The sequence below is a fragment of the Carlito syrichta genome, unplaced genomic scaffold (genome assembly GCF_000164805.1).
Source record: "Carlito syrichta isolate Samal-C Ts95f unplaced genomic scaffold, Tarsius_syrichta-2.0.1 Scaffold308864, whole genome shotgun sequence".
Lineage (NCBI taxonomy): Eukaryota > Metazoa > Chordata > Mammalia > Primates > Tarsiidae > Carlito > Carlito syrichta.
Window position 1 is genome coordinate 251,418 of NW_007252960.1, and position 14,499 is coordinate 265,916.

At 43.9% G+C, this 14,499-nt stretch overlaps 1 protein-coding gene across 1 annotated transcript in view; it reads right to left on the bottom strand.

The window, feature by feature from the left end:
• SNX29 (sorting nexin 29) overlaps nucleotides 1-14,499 on the bottom strand; it is a 221,408-nt gene that overhangs the window by 180,053 nt on the left and 26,856 nt on the right. The gene's annotated exons all lie outside the window — the stretch shown is intronic.

Consider the following 14,499-nt stretch of genomic DNA (forward strand, 5'->3'; position numbering starts at 1 on the left):
AACTTTTCCTTTCTTTTTTTATTAAATGCAATTTTTATTTTAAAATTGTGGGTTATAGTTAAGGGTTAGGTATATAAATATGCATCGTTCAGGCACCCTTGTTGATAAGGGGTGTCCCCCCGTCCCCAGACAGGTATTGACTACCATTAATCCCACCTCCCTTCCCCTCCCTGCACCCTCCATAGTTTCCTGCCACTGTCAATCCTTTTCTTAAAGTATTACGATAGATGTTCAAGGTCCACTTATGAGTGAGAACATGTGATACTCAGATCTTTGTTTCTGTGAGGGATCACTCAGTATTTTAAATTCTAGTTCCATCCAGGTTGCTGCGAAATTCATGATTTTATTCTTTTTTTTTTTAGTCTCACTCTGTCGCCCAGACTGGAGTGCAGTGGCCGCTCCTGGTCACTGCAGCCTCGACCTGCCGGGCTCCGGCGATCCTTCCGCCTCAGCCTTCGAGTAGCCGGAATTACAGGCATGCGCTACCACGCCCGGCTGATTTTTTGATTTATTGTAGAGATGAGGTCTCGCTGCCCAGGCGGGTCTCGAACCCGCGGGCTCAGGCAATCCACTCACCTCAGCCTCCCAAAGGCGCGGGATTACAGGCTGAGCCACCGAGCCCGGCTGAATTTGTTTTTCAATGACCAAAGAAATGGGAGATTCAGGATCCATGTCTATAAAGAGATAAGGTTACAGACACTGCATTCAATTCTAGCCATCCTCCCAGGGCTCCTGGGCCCTGCTCAATCGGGCCTGCAGACCTCAGAGCCCATTCCATTCAATCATGCACCAAATGTGAAGAAATTCTGAACCTCTCCCATGTGCCAGGCACCGTTCTAGACTCTGAGGATACAAAGGTAGGAGTGAAATGGGTAAGGTCTATGTCTCACCACATTTGCACGGCTTTGGCAGGGGGAGATACACTAATAAGCTAACCAGACCATTACAGTTAATTAGAACTTTGGAGGCAGGCAGAGATGGGGCAGGGATGGGTTTTAATTCTGTGGCCTTAATGGAGGTAGCCTTGGAGTTCCAACCTGGATATGACAAGGGCAGCTATCAGATTGAAAAGAGGAGCCCGGTGCTAAGGCCCTGAGGCCACCACCATCTGGTTCAGGAATGTTTGCCTAACTGCAGGCATTTGCTGCTCCACCCATCCCCAAGCCTGCAGTAACAATACCCCAGGTGCTTATGACTCTGTGGGTAGTAAAAATGTTTTTGTGCCTATTATTCTACTCACTTCTCCAATCAACATTATGATACAGGTGGGGCAGGTATTATTGTCTCCATTTCATACTTGAGGAAGCTGAGGCTTGAAGACATTTAAGGACCTCCTGGAGACAGTGCCTAATAATCAGTAACATCTGTGAAAGTTACCTATAGAAACCTAGAAGAAACTTAGCTTATTCTTTAGTCTTTTTGCCTCAGTGTAACAATTAGAAAGTGTTCAGACATTCTACTGCAAAACAAACAGCCTATCCATCTCCCTTAGGCAAATCTCCTCCAGATACAAGACCAGGACAGCCCAACCATGCATGGTTTAGCATAATAATCTCTAGAAAACTTTTGATTCCTTGTCAAAGCCAAAGTCATAAGAGTCTGTGAGTTGCAAATGTCTAACAAGTCTCTTGGAGGAATCCTCCCCGCCTAGGGTTAACCTAATCAGCCCTCTGTGAACTATGTGACACAGATATAAGCCCCACCATGGCAGCAATCATGTGACTAACCCACCCATCAGTCTGCTGTCCATCACCTGACATCAATACCTGCGTTTGCCTGCCCCTTTGTGATGACGTGGAAGCAGACCACCACCCAATCACCCTAATGATCTTCCCCCATCAAGGGGAATGGTTACAATGACTCAACCACAAGCAACCAGGGGCCACTGGCATGCTAGAGTCTGGTGTGGCCATGTGCTCTCTGAGAGCATGGGTGTCGCCATGCTTCCTGGTTTGGGTCCTCCTCCCCCACCCTGGGGAGGTGAAACTTCTCTCTAATTTACTTTTAAATAAACTTTTCTTTCTTAACCTTTTTGTGTGTCGCAATTCTTTGCATTTACTCGGATCTCTGGGTTCCCAGCGCGCACCTCCGGCTTGCCAGCCCTGGCAGTGCTGCGTACCTCCCTTTACCTCTCCACCCTCACTCAGTACCCTAACAATCTGTACCCCGGCCAGTCCCCCCATGTTGATCCAATGTAGTTTCCTCTATACCTCATACCACCAACAGAAACATCCTTTATTCTAAGATAACAGTTCTCTCACTCTAACACCCAATCCTCACTAGTCATTCTGTAGACACCAGACAACCCTAACACATCATCAGCAAACATACAGCACGCATGCCTTTATGCTGTATTCTGTGCCCATGACAGACATTGCTAATCCATCCCAGCATTCTAGGCCACCAGCGCCAAACAATCAAAGTTGGCCCTCCCCTGAAGGAAGCCTATTTATTTGGCATCCCAAACCTAATACTTCCCCTCAACTACATGATTTGGTTTTCACTTTCTACCTTGTCTTCGCTGGATCCCCTGTGCCTAGCTCAGTACCTGCTACATAGCAAGGGACCCACAAGTCTTTTCCACTGGGTAGGTAAATGGATGGTTAACCTTGAACCAGAGGTCCCAGAATACACCATGACACTGAAACAACTCCTCTGCTGTGCAAATGTCACTCTTACATAGTAGATGTGTGCATACCGGGCTCTATACATGAAGGCATATTTTTTTTCTTTCTTTCTTTCTTTTTTTTTTTGAGTCGGAGTCTCTCTCAGTCTCCCAGGTTGGAGTGCGGTGGCATGCTCATGGCCACTGCAGCCTCGAGTGCTAGGCTCAGGCAATCTGTGTGTCTCAGTCCTTCAGGTAGCTGGCACTACAGGCATGTGCCAGCATACGCAGCTAATTCTTTGATTTATTATAGAGATGAGGTCTCACCAAGTTGCCCAGGCTGGTCTCAAACCCATGGGCTCAGGCAATCTTCTCACCTTGGCTTCCCAAAGTGCTGGGATTATAGGCGTGAGACACTGCACCCGGTCTACATAGGCACATATTTGAGGGCTTCCTGAAAGTTGAGACATCCACCAAAACTATCTAAATACCACAGTAAGCAAAAAAGTGGCATACAGCAAAAACGGAGCTGGATCACAGCCCTGTGTCAGAGGGAAAAAAAAACCCTGGTCTGCAGCAGGGCACAGTAGCTCACGCCTATAATCCCAGCACTTTGGGAAGGTGTAGGTGAAAGGGTTGCCTGAGCCAGGGATTTGAGACCTGCCTGGGCAACTTGGCAAGGCCTTGTCTCTACAATATATCAAAAAATTAGCCAGGCATGGTGGTGCATGCCTGTAGTTTCAGTTTCTTGGAAGGCTGAGGTGGAAGGATCGCCTGAGCCCAGCAGGTGGAGGGTGGTGGCCGTGAGTATGCCACTGCCCTCCAGCCTGGGTGACAAAGTGAGATTCCAACTCAAATAAATAAATAAATAAAAATAGAGTCCTCTGCAATTAACGAAAGCCTCTACCTTTATAAGATTCTCTGCAGATACAACAACCAACTCAACAGTCCCCATCAGTTTGCTGAGCTCCAATGCACGGCTCAGCAACTGCCCAGAGAGCTCTAGAGAAAACCCAACCTCTCAGGGGAATGGAATGCAGATGAACGGCACAAGCCCAGTCCCCAAGGCGTGGTTACATCATCAGTACTAACTCCCAGAGTCACTTGGGAGGGTGCTTACCCTACAATTAGCTTATTAAGACAACTGCTTTGCCAAAGCCATTCTACTTAATCACCATGACCACTCTTTACCTCCCCTTTTGGCTGAGCCTATATCTACTGGTCATTCAAGCCTCAGCTCAAGCATTCCCTCTTCCAGGAAGTCTTCCTGGGTGTTTCCTCATTCTGAGTTTCCTTCTACTACAGGACGAGCCACTCTCTGTTAATGGTCTGAGCATCATGGCTGTCTCCTCTTGCCAACCATGAGCAGCAGTCCCTGAACTCAGCATGATGCCTGACTGCTATGGGAGAATGTGACCAAAATGGTCCCCCCATCAAGGAACTCAGATTACAATTTTTTTTTTTTAGTTGGAGGCTGGCTCTTGTCACCCAGGCTGGAGTGCAGTGGCATGCTCATGGTCACCACAGCCTCAACCTGCTGGGTTCAGGCAATCCTTCCACCTCAGCCTTACAAGTAGCTGGAACTACAGACACATGCCACCAGGCCCCGGTAGTTTTCTTTTGTAATTTACTGTAGAGACAAGGTCTCACCTAGTTGCCCAGGCTGGTCTCAAACCCCCAGGATCAGGCAATCCTCTCACCCCAGCCTCCCAAAGTGCTGGGATTACAGGCTTGAGCCACTGGACCCCGCTGCATGTATAATTTTTAATTCAAATCCAGGTCAGTTAAGTCAAGGAGAACACACTTGTCTAACTACAGGAATCTACATTTTAGCTTGCAGTGGGCACACTGTGGAGGTACTCATTTACACTATAAGGTTGTCCACTGCTTCTTATCTTTGCTCAGTTTTATAATAAAATTTGCAAAATGAAAGCAGCACCTGCATTACTGTAGTTCTTTATTTTTTCAGACTGGTCCTTACATTTTCCAAAATGCTCTCTGCTCCATGCACTCTGGCCTCACCATGGTGGGTTGCCTGCCACTGTGGCATTTTTGTTTGGTTGGTTTTTTTTAATTTTTTTCTTTTTGAGTTGGAGTGTCACTCTGTCACCCAACCTGAAGGGCAGTGGCACACTCCCGGCCACCATAGTCTTGACCTGATGGGCTCAGGCGATCCTTCCACTTCAGACTTCCAAGTAGCTGGAACTACAGGCATGCACCACCATATCCAGCTAATTTTTTTATTGATTGTAGAAATGAGGTCTTGCCAATTTTCCCAGGCTGGTCTGGAACCCATGGACTCAGGAAATCCTCTCACCTCAGTCTCCCAAAGTGCTGGGATTATAGGCGTGAGCCACCAAGCCCTGCCTGTTTTTTTGTTTTGTTTTGTTTGCATTTTTTTGAGTTGGAGTCACTGTTGCACAGTCTAGAGTGCAGTGGCACACCCACAGCCACCACGGCCTTGACCTGATGGGTTCAGGCAAGCCTTCCACCTCAGCCTTCCAAGTCGCTGGAACTAAAGGCACGCTCCACCATACCCAGCTAATTTTGTTATTTATTGTAGAGATGAGGTCTCACTAAGTTGCCCAGGTCTCAGGCAATTCTCTCACCTCAGCCTCCCAAAGTGCTGGGATTACAGGCGTGAGCCACACTGCGCCTGGCTTAAATTAACTTTTCAAAAGGTTTCACATCTTGTGCCCATGAATTCTACTGGCAGATATCAATCCTAGACTGAAATCTATAAATCAAATAAAAATTTAATAAAAATATGCAAAACAATGTTATTTACACTAGTGGAAAGTTAAAAACTGCCTAAATATTTAATATGTGGAAAACTGATTTGACAAATAGCAACCTAGCATATAATCAAATACTATTTAGAGCCAGGGATGATGCCTCATGCTTGTAATCCCAGCACTTCAGGAGGCTAAGCCTGGAGGATTGCTGGTGCCCAGGAGTTTAAGACCAGCCTGGGCAAAATAGTGAGACCTCGTCTCTACAAAAAATTCAAAAATTAGCCACATGTGATAGCACACACCTATATCACCAGCTATTCAGGAGGCTAAGCTGGGAGGATCACTTGAGCCTAGAAGCTCAAAGCTATAGTGAGTCATGATCATGCCACTGCACTCCAGCCTGAGAAAAAGTAAGGCCCTGACCTGACTAAAAAATAAAAAATATATAAAATGCTTTTTAGGTATTAAAAATATTTAATCAGCCAGGCGCAATGGTTCAAGATTGTAATCCCAACACTTTAGGAGGCCAAGGTATGAGGACTGCCTGAGGCTGCGGATTCAAGACCAGTCTGGGCAATAAGGTGAGACCTTGTCTCTACAATAAATAAAAAAATTAGCCAGGTGTGATAGCGAGCACCTGTGGTTCCAGCTACTTGGAAGGTTGAGGCAGAAGGATCACCAGAGCCCAGGAGGTTGATGCTGGGGTGGCCATGGGCATGCCACTGCACTCCAGCCTGGTTGACGGAGTTAGACTCCAACTCAAAAAAAAATTTTTACCAAGAGTTTACACTGTTAAGTCGACATGTTTATGATACAATGTAAAATGAAAAATAAGCAGGATATGTAACTGTATGTTAGATAAGTCTCAGTTATGCTAAGTACACACACACACACACACAATTCTTAACGGAATTATGTAAAAAAAAAAAAAAAAAAAAAGAATTACTGGTCATGTTTTTCTTGCCTTTGCATCTTTCTGAACTTAGTGCCCTTTCCAAAACAAGCAGGAAAAAAGCGTTTGTGCATAAAGAAACAGAAATATTGCTATCTTGAACTACAGATCAAGAATGAAGAAATACAGTTTAAAGGTTATGGTGAGAAAAATCCTGCAACTATTTTAATGATTATAGAGAACTTGGAAATAGCATTTTTTAAAATATTAGATCACGATATTAAAGGAAAAAATATATACAAAAGATCAAAATGTTTCTAAACCACATATTTTAAAAATACTGTAATAAAAACACTATAATAGTAATAGTTGATTTTTGTTTAAGTAGACAAAATTAGTGGAGGAGAATTCCAAGCATAATGGTAACAAAAATAAAATAAATCTTTTTTTTTTTTTTTTTTTGACTTGGAGTCTCACTCTGTCGCCCAGACTGGAGTGCAGTGGCCGCTCCCGCCACCGCAGCCTCGACCTGTGGGCTCCGGCGATCCTTTCGCCTCAGCCTTCCAAGTAGCCGGAATTACAGGCATGTGCTACCACGCCCGGCTGATATTTTGATTTATTGTAGAGATGAGGTCTCGCTGCCCAGGCGGGTCTCTAACCCGCGGGCTCAGGCAATCCACTCACCTCAGCCTCCCAAAGGCACGGGATTACAGGCTGAGCCACCGAGCCCGGCTATAAATCTTATTTTTAACAAGAAAGAGACAAATCCTATATGAAGAAAACCATAAAATGTATTTAACGGACATAAATATCAAAATCAATAGATAAATAGAAATACAATTTTCCTGAATGGAAGCTTTTATTAAAACATAAATATCAGCCAGGTGCAGTGGTTCATGCCTATAATCCCAGCACTTTGGGAGGCTGAGGCAAGAGGAGTGCCTAAGCCCATGAGTTTAAGACCACCCTGGACAACTTGACAAGACCTTGTTTCTACAATAAATAAAAAAACTAGCAGGGCATGGTGGCACAAGCCTGTGGTTCCAGCTACTTGGAAGGCTAAGGCAGAAGGATCAGCTGAGCCCAGCAGGTCAAGGCTGTCGTGGCTGTGAGCATGCCACTGCACTCCATCCTGGGCATCAGAGTGAGACTCCAACTCCAAAAACAATATATATATATTGTTGTTATAGGACTTGACACAGTGTAATTTGGGCTATAGGAATAAACAAAACAAATTGATAGAACAGTATAGAGAGCCCTCCCCCCAAAATCCAAATAAATACGGAAAAAGTTTATATATAATAATGGTAATACCCAGCCTGGGCAGCATAGCAAGACCTCATCTCTAAAAAACATCAAATGGTGAGCCGGGCATAGTGACATATGCCTGTAGAAGTGGGAGGATCCCCTGAGCCCAGGAGGTTAAGACTGCAGTGAGTCATGATCACGCCACTGACAACAGAGTGAGACTCTGACTCAAAAAATAATGATAACACTTGACAAACAAGAATAGGCTATTTACCCAATGGCACTGATGCAAGAGAGTGTGGGACTGAAAAAAAATTAGAATAAGTTTCTATCTCAAACCAGACAGAACTCAATTCTAGATGGGTTAAGATCAAAGAAAAATGTAAACCATAAAAAGAAAAACTTTTACTATAAAAATAACAAGGAAATATAATGAAGAACCTGAGGACAAGATACAGTGCTCTAATATAAAAGCCAAACTTTTTTTTTTGAGTTGGAGTCTTGTTCAGTTTGCTCATGCCTGTGGTCCCAGCACTTTGGGAGGCCAAGGCAAGAGGAATGCCTGAGCCCACAAGTTCAAGAACAGCCTAGGCAACTTGGTGAGACCTCATCTCTACAATACATTAAAAAATTAGCTGGACATGGTAATGCACACCTGTAGTTCCAGCTACTTGGAAGCGTGAAGTGGAAAGATTGCCTGAGCCCAGCAGGTCGAGCTTGTCACTGCACTCCAGCCTGGGCAACAGAGTGAGACTCTGACTCAAAAAAATAAAGAATAAAAAAATTAGCAAGGTATGGTGGCACACGCCTGTAGTTCCAGCTACTTGGAAGGCTAAGGTGGAAGATTGCCTGAGCCCAGCAGGTTGAGGCTGCCGTGGCCGTGAGCATGCCACTGCATTCTAGCCTGGTCTACAGAGTGAGACTCTGATTCAAAAATAACAACCAGCTATGAAAGGATGAAATACAGTTGGCCAATAAACACATGAAAACATATTCAACCACACTAATAGCCAGGAAAGTGTAGTAACACTAAGATAGCATCTTAGGATTAAGGACTTTAAAACCAATCATAGTGCCAGAAAAAGTATGGGGAAATGATTATTCTTGATGGGAATATGAATATTAATTGCTACATCTTTTTGCAAAGAAATCAAGAAATATAGCTTTGTTAAATGTCCATGTCCACTGGGTACAATGGCTCATGCCTGTAATCCCAGCACATTGAGAGGTGGAAGCTAGAGGACTGAGTCCAGGGTTTCGAGACCAGCCTGGATAACTTGGTGAGACCTCGTCTCTACAATAAATCAAAAATTTAGTTGGGTATGGTGGCACGCACCTGTAGTTCCAGCTACTTGGAAGGCTGAGGTGGAAGGATCACCTGAGCCCAAGAGGTCAAGGCTGTGGTGGCTGTGAGCATGCTACCACACTCCAGCCTGGATGAGAGAGTAAGATTCCAAATAAAAATAATAAAAATAATAAGAATAATAAATAAATAAATGCCTATACCCTTTGACTCAGTAATTCCACCTCTAGGAGTAAATCTAATGCGCCTCCAATTAGAAAAACGATACGACATCAACAGATAGTTCACCAAAGGAAATATATAGATGGCCAATTAGCACTTGAGAAGACATTCAATATCTTTAGTCATTAGGGAAAACAAATTAAAACCACCATGCGATATGACTAAAATAGAGAGTCATGACAAAACCAAATGCTGACAAGGCTGCAGCAAAACTGGATTACTGGGGGTAATGTAACACAGTACAGCCACCCTGGACAAGAGTTTGACAGTTTCATATAAAACTAACTATGCAAATACCATACAACCTAGCAATGACATCTTGTGCCAGTGAAATTAAACTTATCCCAGAAAAATTAAAACTCATGTTCACACAAAAAGCCCTACATATGAATGTTCATAGCAGCATTATTTGTAACAGTCAAAAACTAAAAACAAACCAGAAGACAGGCTCGGTGACTCAGCCTGTAATCCCGCACCTTTGGGAGACTGAGGTGAGTGGACTGCCTGAGCCCGCGGGTTCAAGACCCGCCTGGGCAGCGAGACCTCATCTCTACAATAAATCAAAAAATCAGCCGGGCATGGTAGCGCATGCCTGTAATTCCGGCTACTCGGAAGGCTGAGGCAGAAGGATCACTGGAGCCCAGCAGGTCGAGGCTGTGATGGCCAGGAGCGGCCACTGCACTCCAGTCTGGGCGACAGAGTGAGAATCCAACTCGAAAAAAGACAACAAACCAGAAATACTTCAATAAGTTAATGATTAGACAAACTGGCACATCCATACCATGAAATGCTCTTCAGCAGGAAAAGGGAAGACAAAATAAATAAAAGCAACAACCTGGATCAATCACAAGGGAATTATGCTGAGTGGAAAAAAGTCAATCCCAAAAGGATGCATTTATATAACATCCTTGAAATGACATTATAGAAAAAGAAATGGCCGGGCTCGGTGGCTCAGCCTGTAATCCTAGCACTTTGGGAGGCTGAGGTGAGTGGATTGCCTGAGCCCGCAGGTTCGAGACCCGCCTGGGCAACTTGGTGAGACCTCATCGCTACAATAAATCAAAAAATTAGCCAGGCGTGGTAGCGCGCACCTGTAGTTCCAGCTACTTGGAAGGCTGAGGCGGAAGGATCGCCGGAGCCCAGCAGGTGGAGGCTGTGGTGGCCGGGAGCGGCCATTGCACTCCAGTCTGGGCGATAGAGTGAGACTTCAACTCAAAAAAACACAAAACAAAACAAAAAAACCTCAAAACAACACTGATGACCATTGTTGACAAGAAAGAAAAGGGCAGCCCCATGCAGTGCTGGCAGAATGTTTAGAAAGCAAGAAGCTGTTTTCTCTCTCTCTTTCTCTCTTTCTCTTTCTCTCTCTCTCTCTCTCTCTCTCTCTCTCTCTCTCTCTCTCTCTCTCTCTCTTTTTTCTTGTTGAGTCAATATCTCACTCTGTCACCAAGGCTGGAGTGCAGTGACACACTCATGGCTAACCACAGCCTCCACCTCCTGGTCTCAGGTGATCCTTCTGCCTCAGCCTCGCTAGTAGCTGGGACTAAAGGCATGCACCACCACACCTGGCTACTTTTTTTAAAACAATTTTTTTGTAGAGACAAGATCTTGCTATGTCACCCAGGCTAAAAAAGCTGCTCTCTTTGACCAACAGCCCAACTCCTGGAAATCTATACTGAAGAAATAAAATCCTCAGAATATATGGAATGATGCTCAGTAGTGTCTATCGTTTCACTGTCAAGAGCAGTAAACATTAGAAACAAAGTCAGTATCCCAGAGGGAACTGTTTGTATGTCTACCACATGCAATTACTAGATAGTGAGCACCTGTAGTTCTGGCTACTTGGAAGGCTGAGGCAGAAGGATTGCATGAGCCCAGTGGGTCGACGCAGGGGTGGCCATGAGTATGCCACTGTACTCCAGCCTGGGCGACAGAGTGAGACTCCAAATTAAAAAAAAAAGAAGTGGAATTAGGCCGGGTGCGGTGGCTCAAGCCTGTAATCCCAACACTTTGGGAGGCGGAGATGAGATGATTGCCTGAGAGTAGGGGTTCGAGACCAGCCTGGGCAACTTGGAGAGACCTCATCTCTACAATAAATCAAAAAATTAGCCGGGCATGGTAGCGTGCGCCTTATAGTTCTGGCTACTTGGAAGGCTGAGGTGGAAGGATCACCTGAGCCCAGTGGGTTGATGCTGGGGTGGCTATGAGTGTGCCACTACACCCCAGCCTGGGTGACAGAGTGAGACCCCGACTCAAAAAAAAAAAGAATCATAAGAACTAATTGGAAAGGTTTCAGCAGAGGAGTACCAAGAGAAAAATTAAAGATGCAGAACATTAATTATACTTCTATTTTTGTAAAACAATGGCAATAAAACACACAAACGGACATTTTATTTGTAAATAATTATATGAGGATGGGGGAAATACAAATAATTATTGTCATTAATATAAGCAACACAGGAGCGCAAGCCAGGGACCCCTCGGGACACTTCTCCCAGGACTGTGCTCATGGGGCTAGGCTGTGCCTCTCCAAGGGTAAAGCCCTCGGCGCCTCTTCACTCCCATCTCTTCTGCTCTTGAGACCTTTGTGTAGCAATTACCACTCCCTCCCAGCCCCTCCACCCCCGGAATGTCATCAGTAACTCTGTGTACAGTCTGTGTGCACTAGTAAAACACCCCAACTCACCAGTGACAGCAAAGCAAATATTGGAAGTAATTCAGAAAGAAGGATTAAAAGAAACAAGGCAAATTAGAGTGTGGACTTCCCAGCTAAGTACCCTTCTCCTGAATGCCAAGGGAGTCAACCACCTTCACAATAACTTCCAGTTTCAGGTTAACTTCTTCAAGTGAGGAAGCCATACACATCTTCAAGGCAGAAATTATTTGAGTGGCAAAGGCAGTTTTGTGGTAATCGAGCATCGGAATATCCCAAATTCCTTTAACTCTGTGCACTAGCAAAACACCCCAACTCACCAGTGACAGCAAAGCAGATATTGGAAGTATTTCGGAAAGAAGGGTTAAAAGAAACAAGGAGGTGCAGGAGCCGGCGGGAATGCCATGAGAGCCAGCTTCTCCCTTCTTTCTTGGATGGAAAGCCTGGCCCTGGGATCTCTCCTCAAACACTAGAAAGCCAGACTGTATCAGATCAACTACTCAGGGATTGATCATGGTCCAGAGGAAATATCCTGAGAGCACAAACTTCAGAGGGACCTGACAAGTGCTGAGTTCCAGGTGCCCCACGCCCTACCCTGATCCAGTTATGGGACAAAGGGTGTGGTCAGAAAAGGATGAGGAAGAACTCCAAAGAGATCGGTGCATCTGATTCCTACAGCCCCATTCCTCACTTTACTCGGATTTCAAAAACTACAACAGACAGCAAAGCTTCCCATCCACCATCCTATTCCAAAATAGAACAAATCCAGAGTCCGGATCAGGGAAGAATAGAGGACTGAGGAAACATCAGAAGGGAAAGCCTCTCCTACTGATACTGAAAACAGAACCAAAGAAAAAAAGAAGAGATCTGTCACAAATGAGGAAAAGCCAAAGGAAAACCTCAGGCAATTCCAAGTCTACCAAAGACAAAACTCCTGAGAAATCGGACTTGGTGCCCAAACAATGGAAGTCACCAACAACTGGCCCCAGATCATGACAGGGATTAGGGAATGGTTGGAAAGAGTGAATAAGACTCAAGAAAGACAAGATGTAGCACTGAAAGTACTTGTAACAGAGATTCTGGCAATAAAAAATTTCATCCAGGAAATAAATAACAAGATGACAAGCATGGAAAACAGAATTAATCTAGTTGAAGAAAGAATCTCAGAACTTGAAGACCAGAACATGGAATTAACCCAATCTGTAAAAACCATAGAAAGAAGGCTCAGAAAGAAAGAACAAAGCCTACAAGAGATGTGCGATTATATCAAGAGGCCGAACCTATGCCTGATTAGTATCCCAGAAGAAGAAAGAGAAAATGAGAACAATTTGGAAGAAGTATTCCAGGAGATAATCCAAGAAAACTTTCTCCATCTCACCAGAGATGTGACCAGCCAAGCACAAGAGATACAGAGAACCCCCATAAGACATCAAATGAGAAGACCAACCCCGAGACACATAGTAATTCGCCTACACAAAGTAGGCACAAAAGAAAAAATCCTAAACGCAGCAAGAGAGAAAGGTGAGAGTACCTACCAGGGAAAACCAATCAGAATAGCAGCAGACCTATCAGGAGAAACACTACAAGCAAGAAAGGACTGGAGCCCCATATTCAAAGTCCTCAAAGAAAAATAATTACAACCAAGAATTTCCTATCCAGCCAAGCTGAACTTCATCAGTGATGGAGAATTAAAATCCTTCCCAGACATTCAATCCCTAAGAGATTATGCAGCTTCAAGGCCAGCTCTACAGGAGACACTTAAAAAGGTATTAAGCACAGAAGAAAGAAAAAAAAGAATGACCACAAACTTCCCAAGAGAACACCAGAGCACTGAATCAACAGAGAATACAATGCAACAAGAAACTTGAAAACACACACATACATTAAACTCAAAGCTGAAAGAAAACAAGCAAACAAAGAAAAAATTTTATAAGAACCTCATTACAGGGATAAACAATCACATTTCAGTAATCAGCCTGAATGTGAATAGTCTAAATGTTCCACTGAAAAGACACAGAATGGTAGACTGGATAAGAAACCATGACCCCAATATTTGCTGCATCCAGGAAACCCATCTCACTACAAGGGATGCACACAGACTCAAAGATACAGGATGGAAAATGAGTTGTCAGGCAAAAAGATCACAAAACAATGTAGGAGTTCCAATCTTATTATCAGACAAAACAACATTTAAGCTATAAAAAATTTTTAAAGATGCAAAAGGACACTACATAATGATAAAAGGTTCAATCCATCAACAAGAAATATCCATCCTAAACATATATGCACCCAACACAGGAGCACCAGTATTTATAAAGCAACTACTAAATAAACTAAAAAAAGATATTGACTCTAATACTATTATAGCAGGGGACCTGAATACCCCACTGACAGCCCTAGATAGATCATCAAGGCAAAAAATCAACAAGGAGATCCAGAACCTAAACTTGACACTTGACCAAATGGACTTAGTAGATACCTACAGATTATTTCACCGAACAACCACAGAATATACATTCTACTCATCACCACATGGAACATACTCCAAGATCGATCACATCCTTGGCCATATATCAAGCATAAAAAAATTCCATAAGGTTGAAATCTTGCCATGCACATTTTCAGACCACAGTGGAATAAAAAAAAATATCAAAACCAACAACATTTCCCAAAAGCCCACAAAGACATGGACACTAAACAGCATGATGCTAAATAATGCGTCAACACTGAAATCAAAGAAAAAATTGAAAGATTCCTAGAAACAAGTGAAAATGAAGAAATATCTTACCAAAACCTCTGAGATGCCATGAAATCAGTTCTAAGAGGGGAATTTATATCTCT